Genomic DNA, 22,466 nt, shown 5'->3' on the forward strand with positions numbered 1-22,466 from the left:
CATTTCTCCTTTGCAGCTGGTACATTGTAGTATAGAGATGGGGAACATGTGGTTTTCCAAATGGCCTTGGACTGCAAATTCTATTTGAACTAGCCAGCATACCTCATAAGGCTAGGTGATGGGAGCTGTAGTCAAGAAGTATCACTAGCTGATTAAATATTTCCTTACCCTGTTATAAGGACTAGCACTCAAACTGCACCACCCTTAGAAATAAGCCCGCCATCCATGCTTCTAGCCTTCCAAAAGTATTATCAACTTGCTGGAGACTGACAAAGGAGGGACAGAAAATCACTTGGTTTCTGTGGCTGGCACAGAAGAGGAATGAAGCAACATGAACTTTCCTCTGCCAGCCTGCTTACTTGCCTGCATGGAACTTATCTTACATGCCTGCCAGCTAAGTTGGAACTTAAATGCAAGATGGCACTACTTATTTTGCGAACTTCTTTAATTCCTTGCTACTTATTTTTAACCCACAGTGGCCTCAGGGTAGACTATGAAACTAGACCAGAAAAGAGCAGGGGTGGGGAACTTTTGTCTCTCTAGATAGTTTGGCCTAAAACTCCCATAAACTGCGCCCATCATGCCCAATGGTAAGAGATTTTGGGAGCTGTAGTCCAAGCCAGCTAGAGGGCCAAATTTCCTTCATCTCTGCAGGACAGGAAAGGCATGCAAAGCTAAACAACAGTTTGAGCAAGTGATGGAAAACTGATCATTTGGGGCTCTCCCAGTGAAAATCTGCTGCAATTTGCTTTGATGGGAGGAACGAACAACCATTTCCATTGGGAACATGGCATGGATTTAAGGCTCCCAAGGCCATGTACCATGGTTCCAATTGTGATTGGCTTCCATATGTGTGAACTAAGCATCTACTGTAACATGTATTTTAGTCCTCAGAATAAGTGAGGAATGAATCATGGGTGGAGCCAGTGTTGTTGGTCCTGCAGTCTTTACTCAACCAAAAATATGACCCTTGTTAAAAATAGTTGCCAAACAGACACATACACTGTTTCCCAACTGTTGCCAGCAGAACATACTGTCAGAGAGTTGAGTGTTTAATGTCAGTCTCGGGTTTTTTGGTATTAGTGTCACCCCTGAGTAGAAAGATTGCATATCACTGAATGAGATCAGGGAACATTAGTCAATCTGGGTAATTGGTCTGGAGCAATAAACCACAACAACTAAAAAAGAGAACCCCTCTCCCAATGTTTTCCATGTTCCAGTGTCAGAAAAAAATATTCCTTTTCAGTTTATTAAATTCTATCATGTGGCCTCAGCCCTTATGTCTGGAGAAATAACAAAACATCCTTTCTAAAGAGATGTTCAATTATCCCTGCAAGCATGCACGCACACACACTATAAAACTTCTCTTCAGAACAGACATTTCTGGTTTTTGCATCATTTTTATATGATGCAAGAGTGTATCTAATAAATTCCAATTCCTTATTAGGGCCTTGTGAATGAAAGCTTTGACTATCTAGGCAAGATTCCATTTGTCAAGACTTGATGCTCAAGTTTTTAAATGAGTTGTCTCAAATAGAGTTTGTGCCTCCTCAAATGCAGTGTAAATATGGCTGGGGCCTTTGGTATTTTCCATTGCGTTAGCTTGAGGATGTTTACAGGCCATGGATGAGCACACTGACTTGTGCGCTGTTGCAAAGCATTAAAGGGTTTAACCGGCATCCCCAAAGACTTGGCATCAGGCTCCACCCTTTCTGAGTCAGTCCAGGGGACTGAATTACATAGGAGAAGAAGGAGCAGCCCTCCATTTACATACGATAACAAATAAAACAAAACAACTGGTGGCTGCATCTAATAAAATGGAATAAGTTGGTTTATGTCCAGTGTGTGTGGAATAGTAGAAATAATCTCTGTAAATTTAAAAGCTAAGATTTGGATCAGCATCATTAGACTTTAAAGTTCCACAGGCGTATTTATACAGCAGTGCAGTACCAAGAGGGCCATGTTGCCAGGGAGTGGGGAAACTAATTGCATAAGGAGGCACTGGATACCTCCTTGTGCAAGTGTGTAAAAATACAAACACCAATGTTACTCAGAATTAAGATGGCCTAGTAGCAAAACTGGATTCCATCCATTGTTTTTAATTCAGCAATGATTTGAGATATGCCCAGAGAAACACGGGGTTCATGTGACATCCCACTAGTTCCCCATTTCAAGGAGGCTAATGTTGTTCTGGAAGCCACAGGCTGCCCCTAATCCCAGGCTGATGTATTCAAACCTGAAGCCCCAAGACAAGATTAATTAAGCTTGGACAAAATCTAACACATGGGAAGACTGACCTCTAAAGATAAATTGATTGAGGATTCACCCTTTTTTAAAACTAGAGATGGTGATTGTCTGTCTGCAGTCCCTAGAACCCCTTATCATTGTCTGTGCAGGTGGAACTGACAGGTGTTTTAGAGCCAACAGCTTTCCAACCCCTGGCTGGCATCCATTTCTATGTTTTATGATGCCGTTCGCTGGATTTATAACATTGTCATTATCAGAATTCACATTTATGGATGTTGCATCTTTGCAATGATCAAAAGTGCCACAAAATAATTACCTTTGAAGCCAGGCACCCCTCCTTCTCATAGAAGGATCTCCAAGAGACTGGAGAGCCTGAGCCTGAGTGCTGATGTATCCAGCCCTCTCCCAACAGTGAGATGCAATGGGACAAGCAATGACAGGGTGAACCGCAGTGTCTGCTGGGGCTGTCATTGAAGCTCCATCTTCCAATGCAGGATCTTGGCCTCTATTTTAACAACAATATTGCCACATCTTTAAACTTGCTTACTATCTTGTGGCCTTTTGGAAAATTCCAATAACTATGTGTTTTGTTTTTGTTTTTTGAAATGGTAGCAATAATGTAATCCAATCTTCTTTATGTCATCACCCCTGAACATCAAGCAGTTTGTAAGGATACTTATGTAAGGATACTGATGACCAAGTCCTTAATATTTCCTTCATCTTTGCAGGCTTTGTGGGATGATCCAGCCTGTCAATATTCAAAGTCCAAGGAGCAGTCACTGGCCTTTGGATCCTAAGAGATCTTAAGGCATTCCAGGCCAGCTAACTGGATCAGTGGAACACAATGACATTTGCAAGAACAGAAGCATAAAAAGAGTAAACAAAATAGCAACCAAAAGAATAAAACAGCCTGATGAAAGCAGCAAACGAAAAATTAAAGGGTACTGGGGAAAGGTCTTAGTTTGGCGCCTAACTGTACACAATAAAGATGCTAGGTGGGTCTCCCTGGAGTGAGCATTCCAGAGAATGCTGGTTGTTATTAACACTCTTGTTCTCATATCTGGCAGAATATCTTTCCTCCACAATTACAAAAACTTTTCTTCTCTGCCTGCCAAATGTTGCCTTTCGAACAGAAGCTTCTGATGCAGCTGTGCTAGTAAGCATTACCTTTTTTAAAAGATAAAGAACAATATCTACACTTTTTAAAACTAAAGAACAATCTCAACACGTTTTAAAGAACAGACATAACTCCAGTGCATACAGGAGCACTAACCACCTAAATAGGCAGCCACAGGGAAAGCAGATGGATGTGAAGCCAAAGCACTGTGGTATATATACACATGCTAACATGCATGTTTCAAAAGCACAGAACCAGAGGTTGAAAGTTACTAATAATGGGAATTTTTAAATTTTAGTTCCTTCCACAACTAATGAGTGTATACCTACAAACTACAATTGTACCTTAATAGTGAACACCTTCTCTCCTTTTGCAGAGTAACCGTAACTTTTAGTTATTTTTGTAGTTAAGAGTGTGTGGCCTCTCTAAATAGAGGAGAAGGAATATTTTCATAGTTCAACTGCACACTCATGCTGTGCCTGATGCTCTGTTGTAGGTACTGACAATAGGAGCAGCAGTATCACAGTCTAGCAACTTGTAACATTCAGGTATTGGGGTATGTGCATGTGTAAGCGCATGTGTGTTTTGCAAAATCTAATTAACAACTGCTTGGTTACTTTTGAAAGCAAGCAAATAAATAGTTACTTTTTAAATATTGCAAAATAGCTCCAACTAACTACAGGAATTCTGGGAATGCTAACTTTAACATATTTATTATTGTTGTTACTGGCCACCAACTTGGCTTCACCACATGGTGACCCTATAAATGAGAGACTTTCAAGCCTCCTGTCTTATTTCATTTTGACATATGTGGGAACCCTGAATGGGCAGTTGGAGAGGTATCATTTATCCCGATGTTTCATTTTGAAACTCGCCATAGAGTTTTCAGGGTAAAAAGCATTCAGGAGTGGTGTCCTATTGCTTTTCTCTGAACAGTATTAACTCCTTTGGAGTTAACTATGGTACCGCTACCATTGTCTCTAAAAGATTCTCTACCAGTTCACCACCTACTACCGCACCTGCACAATAGTTGTTTAGCACATTTAGCTGGCTTCTAAGCAAAAAATTAGACTTGAGAGACCCAACCCCTCTAATCTTGGAAACTAAGGAGGATCAGTCCTTGTTAGTATTTGGTGGGAGACCATCAGTGGACACCGGATACTGTAGACTATAACTAGCAAAACCACCTCTGAGCAGTCCTTGCCTACAAAATCACTATGAAATTCATGAGAGACAGCCTGAAGGTGTGCATGCATACACCAGTAGCACTGCCACCCTTATCACAGCCTTTTACCTAACTGGAGCACATAATACCACCCGCTATGGAAAGATAGTGCCAAGGTAGGTAACATATTACTCTTCAGAAGTACTGTCTAGGCTGTGCACAGAATCACAGAGTTGGACGATTTCTGGACTTCAGGTTTTTAACTGAGAGACATGAAAAAGAGCTTGATGCAAAAAAGAAAAAATATACCAAGAATCTCATTGCAGGAATTTGTTTTGAATACTAGTATTGAACAAAACTCACAGTCTTTCTGCACATAAATCTAGTCATACCTAAGCTAAACTTTCTTCAGCAGTATAATTTTGGACAGCAGTAACAGTTATTGTGTTCCTGCTATTTTTAAATAACTGGGAGTCAGAAAACCTTGTGAATTTATTGTAAGTCACCCAGAGATCCACCAGTAGATCTCACCCCATTTCTTGCACACCCATGTAGAAGATTCAGATTAGAGCACTGTGAACATCTCTCTGTTAAGCCTCTGCTTGAACACCTCCAGCACCCTCCAAAAGTTATCATGGGGGCAAAACAGGGTAGTGATTTAATAACAACAAAGACCAGAAAACAAAGACTGTCTTACTGTTGCTGATCAAGATCAAGATGTCTTTGTGTGTTGTGTAAGGTAAAAATACTACGTGAATGTCTGATCCTTATGCCACAATCAGTTAATGAATGACACGTTTTCTGGTAAGTTGTTGCCCTCAGGGGTGTCTTTGGATGGAATGTCACCATGTTACAGGTCTTCCATGAAGAACTTAGCAAAGTGATGAATGAATAAAATCCATAAAAGGATTTTTCCAGCCATAAATATGTTGCTGACCTTTAGGGCTACGTTGCATCAGTAACTGGAGAAGCAACTGTGTAAATAAGAAGAATGTGAAAAACACACTCTGTTCCCTTGTGTAATTGTGGAGAAAACACTTTATGGAAGAGCTGGCTACCTTCATCTTTCTACATTCCAGGCTTATGTTAATGCATATATATTTTTTTCAGCTTTAAAAGATGTTTTGGAAATAGAGTCACCATATATGCCTCTTTTGTTTATCATTTCAGTCAGAATTGCTGGGAGTCATAAATACATTCAAGTGACTGTACTGTTTTGCAACGATTTAGAATTTAGTTGAAGAGAGACATCTATTACACTGGAACATGTTTCAACTGTGAAACAGCATTCAGTCAAATTCACTAAGAAATTGAAAAGAAAGCTTTTCAATTTAACATAATGCCCCAAATATAGTCAATCTATTCAATCAATTATTGCATTGTGAGTCAACATGTAGGTAGATCCAATTAATTAAATGTGTCTAGTTTAGTCTCATCATAGGATTTTCATGATGAAAGACACTCGATCTGTTCAGTGCTAACATTTGGTGAAAGTGCCACTTCTGTTGTGTCCAAGAGATCCTCTGCCAGTGTCACACTCTTTCTATCCTCACCACTGCTGCTGCCCAGTAGCTGTCTGGCACATTTTGTCTGGCTCCTCTTGTGCCTGTCTGATGCAGAAGACCTTACCAGCAGCATAGCTTCTTGTCTCACACAAGGACCCAATCCTGCCACCACAGAAAGGTAGTGAGTTTGCAAGTACTAAGCAGGGCTCTTAATGTCAGGGTGACGGGGAAGTCTCACATTCATTCATGGGTCACCATAAATTGAACTTGATGTGATGGCAATTAACAATAACACATCTAGTGTGAAGTAACCAATAGGATTCAGGCCTACATCACTCAGGTTTTCCATCTTCACTCAGACTCCAAAATGCCAGGAGATTGCAGCTGTCAAGGGCTATACCTTTAACAAATACATCATGTAGGTAATGTGCTTATGGTATAGAATGGCATAGCATAGCAGGGCCCTGGTGGCACAGTGGTTAAATGTCTGTACTGCAGCCACTCACTCACAAACCATAATGTTGCGAGTTCAATACCAGCAAAAGGGCTCAAGCTCAACTCAGGCTTGCATCCTTCTGAGGTCGCTAAAATGAGTACCCAGATTGTTGGGGGCAATTAGCTTACACTTTGTAAACCGCTTAGGAAATCCTTAAGTGCATTGATAAGCAGTACAGAAATGTACTTGCTATTGCTATTGAATCCTTTTATCCTCTGGTTAGTTCCAGCTTGACTGCAATGTTGAGGCTGTCTGTCTGTTTGTCTGTTACTCTATTTCCTTAGACCCTCCCACTATTACATGATAATAAAATTCAATAACAATTAAGTAGTTGTTGGAACAGGGAGCTCCACAGCATGGGGGAGGGCACAGCAGTTAGAAGGAAAAGGTAGCACTCACACCCATTGAATTCTCACTATGTGGAGTCTTGTTTATGAGCTCCTAAGCATGAAGGGGAGCACTGTGTCCTGTTGTTGCTTCTAATGGGACTTGACTGTGAATCTTTTTCTTGGATTGTGTCTGCTCTACATCAAAATACAATTAAATATAGTTACCTTAGAAAGTAAGCACATACAAGATGAGGAAAAAAAATGCAATAAATGACATGGAAAATATTGACCCAGATCTTATGGTATCTGTGACTGATGTGCCCTTGAGTTAGATCTGCACTCACCACTCCCACCACCCCTGTTTTATTTGTTTTGTTATGTGTTATTTTATTTGCATAGCTTGCCTTTTACTATCTGTAGGACACTGTCTTTCTTTCACAACGGGCATCCAGTCTGAAAATTACTCCAAAAACACAAGGATAGTACAGATAATAAGCACCTTGGAAGTGTCATTTCTTTCTCCAAAGGCTATCCTTATACAATGTCTGTGAATATTATTTTGCTACATACCCTTGTGGTTTGGTGTTATTCCAGCTATGAACACAAAACACAAAAACCAACTGGAGCACACTACCGAATATACACTGTAAAGTCAGCTCCTGTGCTTTGAAAAGCAGCTGTGTAGCAGCCGTTTATAAAAGGCAAACAGTTGGTAGATATACCATAGTACACTGGGCTATTGCGTTTTGCAACTTTGTCCTCACCCACAATTATTTCAGATTGTGGGACAGCATCCGTCTGCCAAGTGAAGAATAGCTCTGTGAGTTCCTGCATGCTCACTCCTAAGATTGACATATTTGTGGCAATCTTAGAACAAAGTTTCTCCAGTTCCTGTCCCCAGATGTCTCTTCTACCTGAGATACACTGAGGGCCTTCAGATTAATGGAAAGAAGGCACTGGAGAAATTCCACCAGCAATATCCACTCTGCCAGCAGTTTGAGCAACTTCCAACACACCTGTCCATTGAAGAACTTTTTGGTTTTTGACACTTTGTTTCGTGACACACTCAGTATACTTGTGGAACTGACCTAGAAACAGTTCCATATGCCAGAAACCAACTGATGACTACACTACTTGCTTCCGGCTACTATGGAAAGCATACCTGCTTATAGCCAAATCTTAGCATAAGCACCATTTACTCTTCTTATATGGACTGGGTCGTAGATGTACATCTGGCACTCTTTATTGTCTCATGAAGATACAAAATGGAAAGGTCAGAGAGATTCCCAAGAGTCATCTATTACAGAGAAGGTAAGAGAATACTACTTGTCAACACCTATGTCTCTGAATTAAAACTTTTTCACAGAAGTGTCAAGGATCTAAAACGTCTATTGAAAAATGTGTCCTCCCTCTCCCTTGGGTAAAAGACTCATCAACCTTACAAATTTAAGACAGAGTTCACCATTGCCACTAAATTATCCCAAACATATAAACCTAGGAGCTATCCCTTAAAATCTAAAATCTAGCACCTTGCTTTTTCTCTCTGCCTTCCTAATCTTGTGTCTTGTCCTGTGTCATGTCTTTAAGATTATAAGCCTCTAATCAGGGATTGCCTCCTTTCTGATATCTATAGGCCTGTCTGGAAATCTTTGTGTGTGAAGAGCAGGAGTAAACCAGAAACAAATATTGTCATGTTCTATTGCCAGCATGGCCCCATGTCTATTTGGATGACAGTACATAGAACCCAACAACATCTATTGTACAAAGGTTCATTCACCTGTGTGACTTCTTTTCACCTCTTTCTTTAGAGTAGTGGGAAATCACACAAGGATTGATGTTGTGCTGTTATCTGTAAGTTTATCAGCAACACAGAAATCATCAGAAATCAGCATAATTACACATGGGGAGAAAGAGGAGGAAAAGCTTATAGGGAGGGAGGCACCCACAGTCATTCTATCATTATACAGTACATGGCATCAGACATGTCTCCTGAAAGGGATGTGTACTGTAGCACTGAAAAAAAGAACAGTTAATATCATGGAATGAGGTTAACAAACCAGGATAAAGAGTGTGTCATTTGAGCTACCAGAAAGAAAGTGTGATATCTCATGACAAACAACTCACTAGAACATAACAATATTTCTTTCTGGTTTACTCCTGCTCTTCACACACAAAGATTTCCAGACAGGCCTATAGATATCAGAAAGGAGTCAATCCCTGACTAGAGGTTTATAATCTTAAAGACATGACACAGGACAAGACACGAGATTAGGAAGGCAGAGAGAAATAGCAAGGTGCTAGATTCTTGGTTAGAAAGCGTCACTACTGGAAAGCTCAGCAGTTCCTAGAGCTGGATATAGGACTTCATCACACGTGGCTTTTAAACTGTGAAACCTGGGGGGAAAAAAGCTTTGGCACCTCCAACCTGAAGCATGGTTGTATCATCTTTTTTCATGGATGCGGGAAACCTGGCAATGAGTTTGCAATCACACTAGTCCTCAGATGTGAAACATCGCTGATTGGGCAGTTGCAATATTGGCAGTCATGTGGGGAGAGTGTATCTCCCTCACCCCTATCCCCCGCTCACTATTCCCAACCAGGCTGATTGCCTTTATATATTTATTTTTCTATTTATTTAAAACAAACCCACGTTAATTCACAGTAGCGGAGTTTTGAAATTGCATGAAAAAGTGATTTTTATTTTATTTTATTTTTTATAAAAAGTCATATCAAAAAACCCTAAAAGGCATGCTTGGTTGGGCATAGGGCAGGGAGGCAGAGTTAAGGGGGAGTTGGAAAAAGAATGAGATGGTGGCAGCAGCCTCAGTTGCATGACTGCAAAGATGTGCAATAGTGTCTGCTCTGAAACTGGTATGTTTCTGGGTTTTTTTTTAACTGACATGACTGTTATAAGAATGGTTTTCTGTGGTAACCTCCCTCTCATGACCATAGCAGTGGCAAGTGGTACTTGGCAGGTGAATTCTGTCCAGGCATAGTGACCTGACTGCTGAGTCCTCTCACTTAGATAGCCTGCTTTATAGTGTGCCATCGTTGTCCATGTTATTCCAGGTTAACTGCCATGGTTCTATCTTATGAAATCCTGGGATTTCCAGTTTAGAGAGGGGCATTTAAAATTATCAGCCATCTTCACTAGACTACCATTCCCAGGACTACACAGGACAGAACCATGGCAGTTAAAGTGGGATAATAGTGCTACGTTGTGTGAAAGGGCCCCAAGAAAGCCCTTCTTCCACACAAGCGCTAATCAGGAGACTACAGAAGGACACAATGTTATTTATTTGTTCCAGAGAATGTACATCCCACCCACAATGGAAAAAAAAAAGATGTTCAGGGCAGTTTGCATAATTCAAAAGCAAAACAATATATCCTCAAAGTAAGACAATATAGCAGAAACGAAGCCGATAAAAAAACAACAAAAGCAGCAGGCTCAGCCATTAAAATTCCTGTCCTGTTTGTATGAATTTGCTAAGAGACAGAGAGCAGAGAAAGTGGTTTGAATGGGCTGCACCCACTGGCTGAGATTCTATAGATGTATAGAGCTCCACATGCACACTTCCACATGCTCCCACCACACAACCTTGGGAGAGACTCCTGCTGCTGTCACATCCTCATGGGGAGGGAAGAAGTGAGGTAGTTTATATGAAGATTTGATACTCTCAAGGTGAAACTAGACAATACTTAGCATGATTTAAGAATAGCTGTACCCTCCAGTACTGAAAGATGTCTATGGGGCTAAACAGACAGGCAAAAAGAGGTGCTTTCAGTCGGGCCTGAAGGTGTGGCATTTAGATGACACATGCATTGAATCCAGCAGGAAAGTGCCCTCTAGGTGCCTTATGCAGTGAAAAGCCATTTCAAAAAGAAGCAGCTTTTCCCCACTTCTTCCTGGCTTGAAGCCATATCATTTGGTCATGACATGAGCACTCCAGCTGCCTTGGGAGCCGGCGGTGCAGTTGGTGGGGTTTCATTGTCGCTTCAGAAAAGGCAGCTTCAAGCCACTTTTTCCTGCCCATCTGTTTTGCCCCTATATGTCATAGCACATAAATCTTTCAGACCTACATACCTTGCATCCACAGGCTGAGTTTCCCTTATCCAAAATTCCAAAATCCAAGATATTCCCAAATCCAAAATTGTCCACATGGGTAGCTGAGATAGTGATACCTTTGCTTTCGGTTGGTTCAGTGTACAAAAGCTTCGGCAGGATACAGACGGGCAAAAAGGGGTGTATTCATGACGTCATGAAGGTAGAGCCTTCAGACGGGCCTTACCTGAATGCCGCCATGAACATGCCCCCCACACGCCCCAAGCGGGAAGAAGCGGCATTAAAAAGGTGCTGCTTTTCTCCGCTTCTTTTCCGTTTGATGCGCAGCTGCGCAGCTCCGTCTGTAAGCTGCTGCACCGGTACGCCAGAATTGCTACACCGCTAATTTAAGTTGCCCATTTAAAAGCTCCGTGTCTGCTGCGTCGCATAATGAGTCGGGGTCCTGGAACATGCGCAGTTTGCAGTCAGGCTTTAATTGCAGCGTCAGCTGCCATGCAGGTGTGGAAGCTGCAGCACAGCTGCAGCGCATTTTAAGACTCGTAACCCTAACCCTAACCCTAACCCTAGAGCAACATGTACGCATGCGCTGCTTGGAAAGTTTGGACTTTAAAGTGAGCCCCTACACACATTCCTGTGCCATTTTCACCTAACAATAAAAACCGCTAAAACTGTAAATATTTACATATGTACAAGGGAGGTGATGGGGGATGGCAGGGGGACAGCGGTGGCAGCGGCGACAGCTGTGGCTGTGCATTGCAGATTCAGCAAGAGCGCGGGGACCAAAGGAGAGGAGGCATCCATGATGCTGGTGACACTGGCAAAGTGCAAGAGGACAAGGATGCCAACAACAGCTGATCACCAGCTGGCAGGAGACCACCATTGTTCTTGGGCAGAGCAGGGGGAAAAGTTTTAAAGGGGCTTGGGCACTTTAAATGTGCACATAGGCTTTCTGCCGCCGCTGCTTAGCGCTGCAGCTGCGCAGCTGCGCATCCGCCAGCCGGCAAAGGAAAAAAAAGCCCCGTTTTTGGCCGCCCGTGCAGAAGCTGCCTCTCTCTTTGCAGCGTCCTCCGAGGCGGCGGTATGGAAACTGCGGGTCAGAAACGGCCCCAGGTGAGGCGTCTTCACTGCCCCCCATGTGGAAGCCCCATCTCCTGAGCCACGCCCCCGGGGCGGGCGGTCTGGAGGCTCCGTATTCAGCAGAATACACCTCCAAGACGTCTTCCCCTGCCCATTTGTATCCCGCCACAGTTTCATTTACAAAATTATTTAAAATATTGTGTGTAAAACTACCTTCAGGCTATGTGTATAAGGTGTATATGAAACATAAACAAATTTAATGTTTAGGTTTAGATCCCATTTTCAAGACATCTCATTATGTATATGCAAATATTCCAAAATCCAAATAACTGTGAAATCCAAAACACTTCTGGTCCCAAGCATTTCAGATAAGGGAGACTGACCCTGTAGTATGCTTGGTTTTGCGACCAATCAGTAGAAGGTAAACAGGCACTTAGTGTTCACATCTGATCGCTGAGGCACATAGCTCTGAGGAAATCCCACTGTGAGAGAAAAAAAGTGAAATAAAAACAGGTAGGACATACCTTTATATATAAAGGTAAATGTGTCCCCTCTTACAACTTTTTTCTAGTCGTGTCCAACTGTAGGGTGCAGTGATCCATTACTAAGCCAAAGACCCAACATTATCAAAGATGACTCTGTGATCTTGTGGCTAACATGACTGCACAGAATGCTGTTACCTTCCCACCAAAGTGGTACCTATTTACATACTTTCACTTTTTTCAAACTACTAGGTTGGTAGAAGCTGAGACTAATGATGGGAGGTCACTTTGTCACGTGCCATTTGGGTCTCAAATTGCCAACCTGCCGATCTTGCGATCATCATAGTCAATATCTTAACCGCTAAGCCACCGTGTCCCACAATTTGTATACCAGTGTACATGAAATTCCAAAGAGCAATATTCTGTAGTAAACTGTCCATTTGTCTATTAAGCACTCACCTGAGGATAAAAACTAGGTAATAAAAAGATATGGAACTAGATCTGATCTCATCTTTATTTGTGCTCTGCATGTTAATCTTGTGCATTGCTTGGTTTTTTAAATAGTTTCACTAATAATAATAATAATAATAATAATAATAATAAAATTTATTTATATCCCGCCTCTCTACAAAATGCAATCGAGGCGGCTTAACTTTTCTACATACTGTGCATGCTATATCCTGAGAGATGTGGCATCAGAAGTACATCAGATGAAGTGGGCTGCAGCTCACCAAAGTCCATGTCACTAAGAGGTCTCACAAATCTTTGTCACTGATAGATTCATGACTATGTGTACCTCCCCCCCCTTTTTAAAAAAAATACAGCAAGATTTAGGATTCGATGATGAATTTTTGCTGAATTGCCAATAAAGGGTTAATCTGGTTGATATTGACTTTGGAAGCACATAAACGCCCACAAGTGGAAAATTTTATCTTCATGGTGATTATGAACACTTAACAGGTCTCAACAGATTCACGCAGCAGTCATGGATATTCTAAATTAGAAATCTTGGTTTATTTAATACTTAATTTCTTTTTTTGTGTGAACTATGTCAGAACAAACTACTAGATATATTTAGTGGATTCTTTAAACAAATAACATTCATCTCACTTAAAGAATCCCCTCCAGGTATTACACTAAGACATCTGTTTTCCTCAGAAACATCAACTCCCATGGGAAATAAGTTCAAAGTAAGTAGAGCAACTAACAAAAGTAGACTCTTTTGCCAAGGCATGAATTGCAGCCAAATTGTACATGAAAAGGTGCAAGTACAAAAATAAAATACACTAACATATACACACTCACAAATTTGTCTCTCTCTCTGACACACACACATACACACACGTATTCACCCCCTCTCTCATACACATACATGTATATACATGCACCTTTCAGGGCACCAACTGGAGATGCATCAGTATGAAAAGATCCATCAAATCAATCTAATGGGCCAAAAGAAAGAAGCCTTTCAATTAAATGGATAAATGTTTGCTTCCTTGCATTTGCTAAGATATCCCCACTAGACCTTATAGAAACATGCTTGGAAAACAGTAAACATATGGAACAGTTTCATGCAAAGACACACCAAGCATCATCTGTTCCTTTGTAATAGCCCTCGCACCCGCACACCCACACACCTTTTCACTGAAGCATTTAGGGTGAGTTATGAGGTCTCCACAAAAACCCTATGAAGTAGGATAGGTTCAAAGATAAAACCGGGCTCAGGATCACCCTATGAACTTTGTGGCTTTGTAGCTAAGTGGATTGAGTTCGGGTTTCCCAGTCTTAGGGTAATTTTCTAAGGAATAATTCTAAATTATTCTAGCTCAGTGGTGGGATACCGTGTCTTAGTGGTTAAGATGCCAAGTCTGACGATAGGAAGATTGGAAGGTTGGCAGTTTGAGGCCTGAGTGCTGCATGATGGGTTGAGCTTCTCTCACTAGTCCCAGCTTCTGCCAACCTAGCAGTTCAAAAGCCTGCAAGTGCAAGTAGATAAATAGGTACCACTTTGGTGGGAAGGTAACAGTGTTCTGTGCAGTCATGCTGGCCACATGACCACCAGAGCACTCCTTGGACAATGCTGGCTCTTCAGCTTAGTAACGGAGATGAACATTGCCCCCTACAGTTGGTTACAACTAGACATTCATGTCAAGGGATTACCTTTACCTTTATTGGTTATTTTATTAGACAGTAGTCCTTTCATGTTTTAGCAGAGGTTTTGCCCAGCTCTGTTCCCTGTGATTGTTTTCAGCACAGATGCCAAAGGCTGGACCTGTGACTTCCACAGACAGACAAAACCATGTACTCAATGGCCATGCTATGGCAGTTCTTCCAATAGGTATATGAGACCTGATGCTTATTGGAATCATATCAATAGGACTCTTGGAAACTTTCTGAATTAAATGTAAATTAATTAAAGAGCCAACTTGCTTGGAGATCCAGAAACACGGGAGCCAGGAGATTAAAAAAAGAACCCATATTCAACAGGACTTTGGGAACTAACAGTTCTTAAGGAAAGGGTTCTTAATAGTGTGTTGTACTGTTTTCATTTCTTGTCTTTTAATGGAGAGATTACAAAATGCCTTTCAATTGATCTATGCTGTAAAATAACAGTAACTTTTTGTAAGATATCTTGAGCATGAGTAACTAACATGAGGCAAGGGGAATACTACCAAAATCCATGAAACAGTGATACCTTTATGGGAGCAACTAAAATGCACAAAATATAACATGCAAGGTTTTGAAACTTCCTTCACTTCTTCATCAGTTAAAAATGTTTAAAAAAATACAGGAGAAGAAAAGTGGCAATGTTATAGTCATAGACCTACATTTTGTCTCAGATGTTACTTCTTTTATCAGTTAAGATCATAGGGTTTTCTTGGCAAGATTGGTTCAGCAGGGATTTCCCATTCCCTTCCTCTAAGGCCAAGAGTATGTAACTGGCCCATGGTCTTCCAGCCCAGCATCCAAGCCATTGTGTTACACTAGTTCTTTGCTACAACACACTGTCACAAATATCCTTTTTGAAGAGTGTCAGAAATAGGTGGTTAAATAGGAACTTTTTCTTGTCAGTTTTTAAAAATGCAGATTAATGCAGAAATTGGACAGAACAGTCTTATGGATTAACACACACAAAACAACATTGCCAGGATATAGACTGATCCATTCACCTCCCTTTTCTCTCTCCCCACTAGACCTTATAGAACAATAATTCAGAGCAAAGAAACAGACACAGCTCCATCATGCCTAGGCTCAGAAGCAAATGAAAGGCCCTCCTTGCAATCCAACCTCTACTGCCCTGGTACTGGAGGGAGAGAAGTAGAAACTGGTAGAGCTCCATCATGCTTATGCCCAGAAACAGATGAAAGACCATTGCCCTTCATCCCAACTGCCACTGCCATGGCCTCGGAAGGAGAGAACATGGCACCTTATATTGGACTTAATTCAAAGTGTCCTTTGTTCTAACCTGTCTGCACAGAAATTGCAACAGTAGAACTAGTGGAATGATACTCAGTAGAAGAGTACAGACCTTGCATGCAAAAGGTGCCGGGTTCAGTCTTTGGCCTAGGCAAAGAACCCTTCTTGACACCCTGAAGAGCAGCTAACTGTCAGAGTAGATGATACTGCACTGGTGCAGGGCAGCTCTGTGAGAGATCCAAGCTTTTTGAAATCTATGGAAATGGGTGGGGATCCTTAGGAGTTTATCAGACGAGGGAAATTGGAAGAATAATCCAATGGCAATCTGAACGCAATCATGGGTTTAACGTTATTGTGTGAGACTACCACACACAATTTCAGGCAACGGCAAGCTATTTTCAAGCAACGAGAAGTCAGTTTGAACGCAATTCGAATTCATGTCAATTCGCTGAACTAGCAAATTCACGTGAATGTCTTCTGGCCCCACTTTCTTTTATTATTATTAACCTTTATTTATAAAGTGCTGTAAATTTACACAGCGCTGTACATACAATCTTTTTAAATTAGATGGTTCATTCGAAATTAAGAGAAATTCCTCCCATGTGATAAACTCCTTAGAGATCTGTGAATGTCTTTGAGCTAGACTGGCCTCCTGTACTTCATCATGTTATTGTAATCATTGCCTTCTCCAACCTCAGCTGCTCACTGAGAATGATGTAGTTCTATCAGATATAGCATACCCTGAGGGTGCCAGGTTGGTGAAAGTCTGTATAAACACAAAAAGGCTGGCCTTCTGTTGAAGAACATTTCAACGTGTAAGTTTCCCTTACGCATGTGTATATCCTTTTGAATGCTGTGAGGGTATTCCTTTCCTCCTGCAGCAGTACCCAAACTCTCTTACCCTGCCTTACCACACAGGGAATGACCCCACCCCCTTCTGCCACTGCATGCCTTGTGAGGAGTGGGCAGTATCACTGATGTGTCTGGTTATATCCCCATGGACAGATACAAAATGATATCAATGGTGAGTTCCACCCAGATCCTCCAGAGGTAATAATTTCACATGAGACTAGATGCTTATGTGATCCTGCCTGGTCCCAATGAAGCACAGGATGACCATGCTGGGGGGATCAGATGTTCAGTAAGTTGGGAGTTGTGGTTTATGGCTCAGCCTAGGGTAGGTCCACATACCGAGCTGCTATGTACACTGAGCCATACAGGATTGCAGCAAAAGACTCCCAAAGAATCCACAGCTGGAAACTCATGCTGGAAAGGCTCCCCTTAACCTGTACCTAACAGGAGATGTGGATCAGTGTCATTTAAGCCCAATAAAATGGATGAAAAGCATTAAGAATGCCATAGAAACTATCCTTAAAAAGTAACTCAGCCAGCCCTACAGCAGTCTGACCCCCAAATACACCCAGAAGTAGATCCAAAGCCAGAAATGCAGCTGTCAGAGGAGTCATCAATAACCAGATGTAGCTGGAAAAAGAAGTTATTCCACAGTTCAATTGTGTAACTTCTAGTTCTGACCTTGGGTGGCTTTGTTTCCATGAAATGTACAGGGGAATCAGGAGAAATGCCAAAATCTGGAATCCCAGGCAGCAGTTAGGACGAAAGGTATCTGTCTGTGTGTGGTGGAGCTGTCATCTCAAAGGACTGCACTCTTGCAAGCTTAAGCCAGCCATGGATAGGATTTGCAGATGCCAACCATAATTAATTTGTTTTGTGTATAACTTCAGTAAATATATGGAGGCACAGGAAGAGAGTGCCACAAAGGCTGGTGGGTCCATCTGAGATATTATTTCTTTTTAGACCAGGGCTGGCCTAGCCACTAGGCAGAGTAAGGTGGCTGTCTCAGGCAGCACATTTTGGCTGCTGTGAAAGGGCTGCAAATTCATTGCTATTCATTCTTGCTAAACAAACAAGAGAATGGCAAAGATACTTACAAACATAAGCCAGATTTTTGGACTCACAGCTCTTCAAAAGTACCATGGTGGTGCTATAGTCCTAGGCTCTGTCTCCTACAAGCCAGCCTTCATAACACCACCTTCCTGCTGTATGTCCTTCCCTAGCATGCCTTTTAGTCTGTATATATTGTTTTATTTGCAGTCACAGCAATTGATTATGGTAAGTCTTTAAAAAGAAAGAAAAAGAAACTGAAAAAATGGAAAGAAATCAGGCATCTTGGGAATAGCAAGGGTGTTGTTGTTGTTGTTGTTGTTGTTGTTGTTGTTGTTATCCACTTTTGAGTCGATCTGGACTCATGGAGACTCTATAGATGAGACATCTCCAAGACTCCCTATGCTCCACTGCTCTGCTTAGGTCCTTGCAAATTCTTACCTATGACCTGAGAAGGGGTAAAACAATCATAATCGCACCCATTTGCACAATATGACTGCATTCTTATTGGAACTGCAGTCAGTGGGCAGAACATTACATCTGAATCAGTTGTGGAATTAGCCTAGCTGCAGACTGAAGGGCCACAACATATAATGAAAATTTGAGACTCTTTGTTTCTCTCCTGTCCTCTAACTTTTCTGTACCATCTAATCAGATAATTGCATACTTTTTATTTGACACTTTACTTGGTTGTAATAATGATATTTACTCAATGCTGATTTTTTTTGAGGCCTGGTTTTTTTTTGTGTATGCACCTTGAGTCAGGTAGTTGAGATTTTGCTGCTCCATGTCAGCTAGCAAAACATCTTTGGCCAGTATAATGAGATAGGTGGAACACTGCTGCACAGGAAATATATCCCCCCCCCCAATTTTTTAAGGATAGATATTAGAAGTTGTGCATCTCATTGGACCCAGATCATGCATTAACACACTTCAACGTGAAGTTGTACCATGTAGACACAGATCAATGAGCTCATATGCTTCTCGTCAAAACTGAGTATAAGCTTATGTAATGGGGAAAATGTCCCCTCAACAATGACTGTGTTACTAAACTAGATGAAAGAAGATTTTTTTTTTTAAAAAAAAAGTATAGTAGGCTATGGTTTTCTTATAGAGCTGTGCATGAAAATTACAGACTAAGAGCCTGAAATTAACTGCCTTTCCAATGTTAGATCTTTGTTTCATGTTTGAAGACCAGAAGAAGAGGGTAGATCAGTCTTTACGAAAAACAACTTAATTACATGGAGATAAACTTGAGCAGTTTCTCCCTCTCCTTCCTCTAAAACTTTATAAAGAAAAATGCTGATTTCATTTGACTCATTTTAATTGTGGGACAGATCAAAGTGTGAGCTGCCAATGGACTTAAAAAACAGGACTGAATCCAAATGCATATGTATGAATGGTTTTCGTGCATTTATTTAATCCACTCCCCTAGAAAAGCTACTTTCTGATGTGCTGTAAAAATTCCCATAACACAGGAGTCTTCCTTGATAGCTGTTCAGCATAAAGGACTGTTTAACTACAGTACTTCAGTAACATTATGGCTATTACCCATTGAGAATGAGAGCAGGAAGCTTTGCTTCTAGTGCATATTGCCTTTGTGATGCTGTTGCATAACCAAGTCTGATTGGTTTCATGGCACTGAAGTCATTGCATTGATAACCTGATCCATTATTGGTTGCATGGCATTGAATTCATTGCACTAATAACCTGATCCATGACTAGCTGACAGAGTATTGAAGATGGTGATCTATGAAAAAAACAAAATGGCACTGAAGGAACAATGCATCAACATCAAAAAGCACAGGGCCATTTGAAATGAGAGGTGACTGAAAACAAAGGTATCGTATAGAAATAGTTAGAGAACAGAGACCCGCTGTGTAACAACCCCAGGTTGTATGTGTGTGTTGTATGCCATCAAGTCATTTCCAACTTATGAAGACCCTAAGGCAAACCTATCATGGGGTTTTCTTGGCAAGATAGTTCAGAGGAGGTTAGACATTGCCTTCCCCTGAGGCTGAGAGTGTGTGACCTGCCCAAGGTCACTCAGTGGGTTTTCTGATTGAGCTGAGAATTGAACTCTGGTCTACAGAGTCATAGTTCACCACTCAAACCACTATGCTATGCTGGCTTTCTTGTGTACAATACATGAAATGGCTCAAAAATGCAGAGATATAGAAGCAGCTCTTCTTCAAAGTACTTCAAGTTGAATTTCTAAACATAAAATCACAGTATTACTTTAGACAGTCAATCACTTCAAGAAAAAAAAATCAAAGAAAGCTTTGCTTGCCTGTTTTCCTGACTTTCCTGACTCTGGTTGTTTCAGCCCTAACTCATTATTAACAACTTTTTTCCTTCGGTCTTCAGCCGTAAAAGATTTTCAAAACACTTCACAGTGATCAATAACTGTACAATCTAGCAAATACAATACCAAGAGGAGAAGAAATTGGGAGGGAGTATTGGTTAAAGATCTTCTCCAAAGGTGCTACAATGCAGCTGAATGTTGCAGTTATGATGGAAAGGGGACAACTTTTGCAATTCTATGGGCTATTTCCTGTTGCATTGTGGGCTGCAGACCCCCCACCCAGTGGAACATGAAGGATTTCCCATTTCCTAGAACCAAATTCTTGTTTTAAATACATGGCTTTTGCTTTTTGATGAAAGAAGTATTCTGGCCTGATAGTTGTTGGCATGGTCCAGAATCTGTTTTCAAACATAAAATGCTGAAACATAAAATCCAGAATCATGGTCCAGAATGTGTTTTCAAACATAAAATGCTGAAAAAACTGACATTCTGGACTATGCCAACAACTATCAGGTCAGAATGCACAGGGAAGCCATTGAAATCCACAAACACCTGGACAACTTCAACAGGAAAGAAGAAACCCTTAAAGTAAACAAAGTTTGACTACCAGTCCTGAAAAACACCAAAACTCAAGACCCAGCCCATGCAAATGAAAATCATCCAGCAGGTTCCCAGAAGACAATGGATCACTAAATAGACACCTTGAGGCCTTGCCATTCAACAACAGAACAATACACAGATTAACATGCAAATTACTTCCCCTCAACCAACAATACACACACACACACACACCACTCTCTTCTATGCCAGCATTCTCTGAAGATGCCAGCCACAGCTGCTGGTGAATCGTCAGGAAAAAACTCTTCTAGAACATGGCCACATAGCCTGAAAAACCCACAAAAAACTATGGATGCTGGCCATGAAAGTCTTCGACTTCATATACTGTAACTGAAGTAACTTGAGGACGAAGGAGAAAGTGGGACATTTTAAAATCATATAGAAAAGTGGGACCACAGAGGATTAATTGGCACTGGCTCTGACAAACTGGGGAAGCTGGAAGGTATGCGAGCTACCAAATGATGTAGAAGGAGGTATGGTCACTTGGGGAACATTGGTGGTCCATATTTGGACTCCAGAAGGATCAGATTTGCCCCAACAGCCTTCAAACCCCAATCTGATGGAGTTGGGTTTCACATTTCTTGCAATTCGTCAGGATTGTCAGCAACATCACAATAGTTCCAGTGCCCAGTCACACCACACCACTATCTCCAGAGCAAATGACTGCCACTTGTACCTCTTCCTCAAGTTAGTTCTAGTGATGCCCCTGTAGCGGGAGAGTGGACCTAGTCCAGCTAAGAAAAGGGTAGCCATAATATCTATTGTCCTAAAAAGCTCAAAACAATGTCTTCCAAAATAATGGAGCCCTGTGCTATGTTGTATTGCCAGTTCAGCCCATCTTGAGCTTTCTAAGATCCTTGACCGTAAAACTTTATAGAGTGCTTAATCCATTGTTTCAGTCCTGCACATTTAAATGGAAGATCTTTCTAGTTCACTGATAGAAAAAGTGGAGAGGAGATGTCTTTCATATTTCTAGTCCTTCAGTTTGTTTCCTATCATTGTCCTTTGCCCTCAGAGCTGTTTGTATACTCCTGGAAAATAACTCCATGTACTATGGTAATGCAAAACATTAATCCTTTTGGGTCAACAAATGAAAATGCAATCTACTTTGAAAGCACAAATAAAAGATGGCAAAGTTATGATTCAGTGATTCTGCAGGGGATTCGTTACACAAATCTCATTTCTGGTAAATTTGACAACATTTCCAGAAGGTTTGAAATAGGGAGGTGGGGAGAACCAAAGATGTTCAGACAGTACACAGGAAGAAATTATATTATTACCCTTTGGGCTATTGTGGGGATTTTAGCATGGAGGCAAAGCACTGTTTGTGTGAAATGTGCAGGGCCATATCACAGAAAAAAACCATCAAGCCCATGAAGGCCAGGGGAAATATATTAAGAAAAAAGCATAAAGCCACTTAAACGAGAGAACATTGGACTCTGCCTCAGATATGTAACAGTGGCAGCACAGGCCACAGTGAAAACCTCAGGACACACATTTTCAAAGATGTACAATTAATCCTGGAAACAAAGAAGCAATAAGCTAAAAAGCTTTTTACACAGCCCCAGCAAAGAGAGGAAAGAACAGAAGGGCACAATTCAGTCAGATGAGGTAATATTGTACCTTGGAAGTTCTCTCATGTCAAGACTATTCAGACACCAAGGAGAAACCTGATGCACTAAGATTAGTTTCTTTTGTAAGACAATCCTTAATACATTTACTGGGGAGTAAGTCCCAGTGAAG

The sequence above is a fragment of the Sceloporus occidentalis genome, unplaced genomic scaffold (genome assembly GCF_023333645.1).
Source record: "Sceloporus occidentalis isolate IW3139 unplaced genomic scaffold, rSceOcc1.0.p SCAF_2, whole genome shotgun sequence".
Lineage (NCBI taxonomy): Eukaryota > Metazoa > Chordata > Lepidosauria > Squamata > Phrynosomatidae > Sceloporus > Sceloporus occidentalis.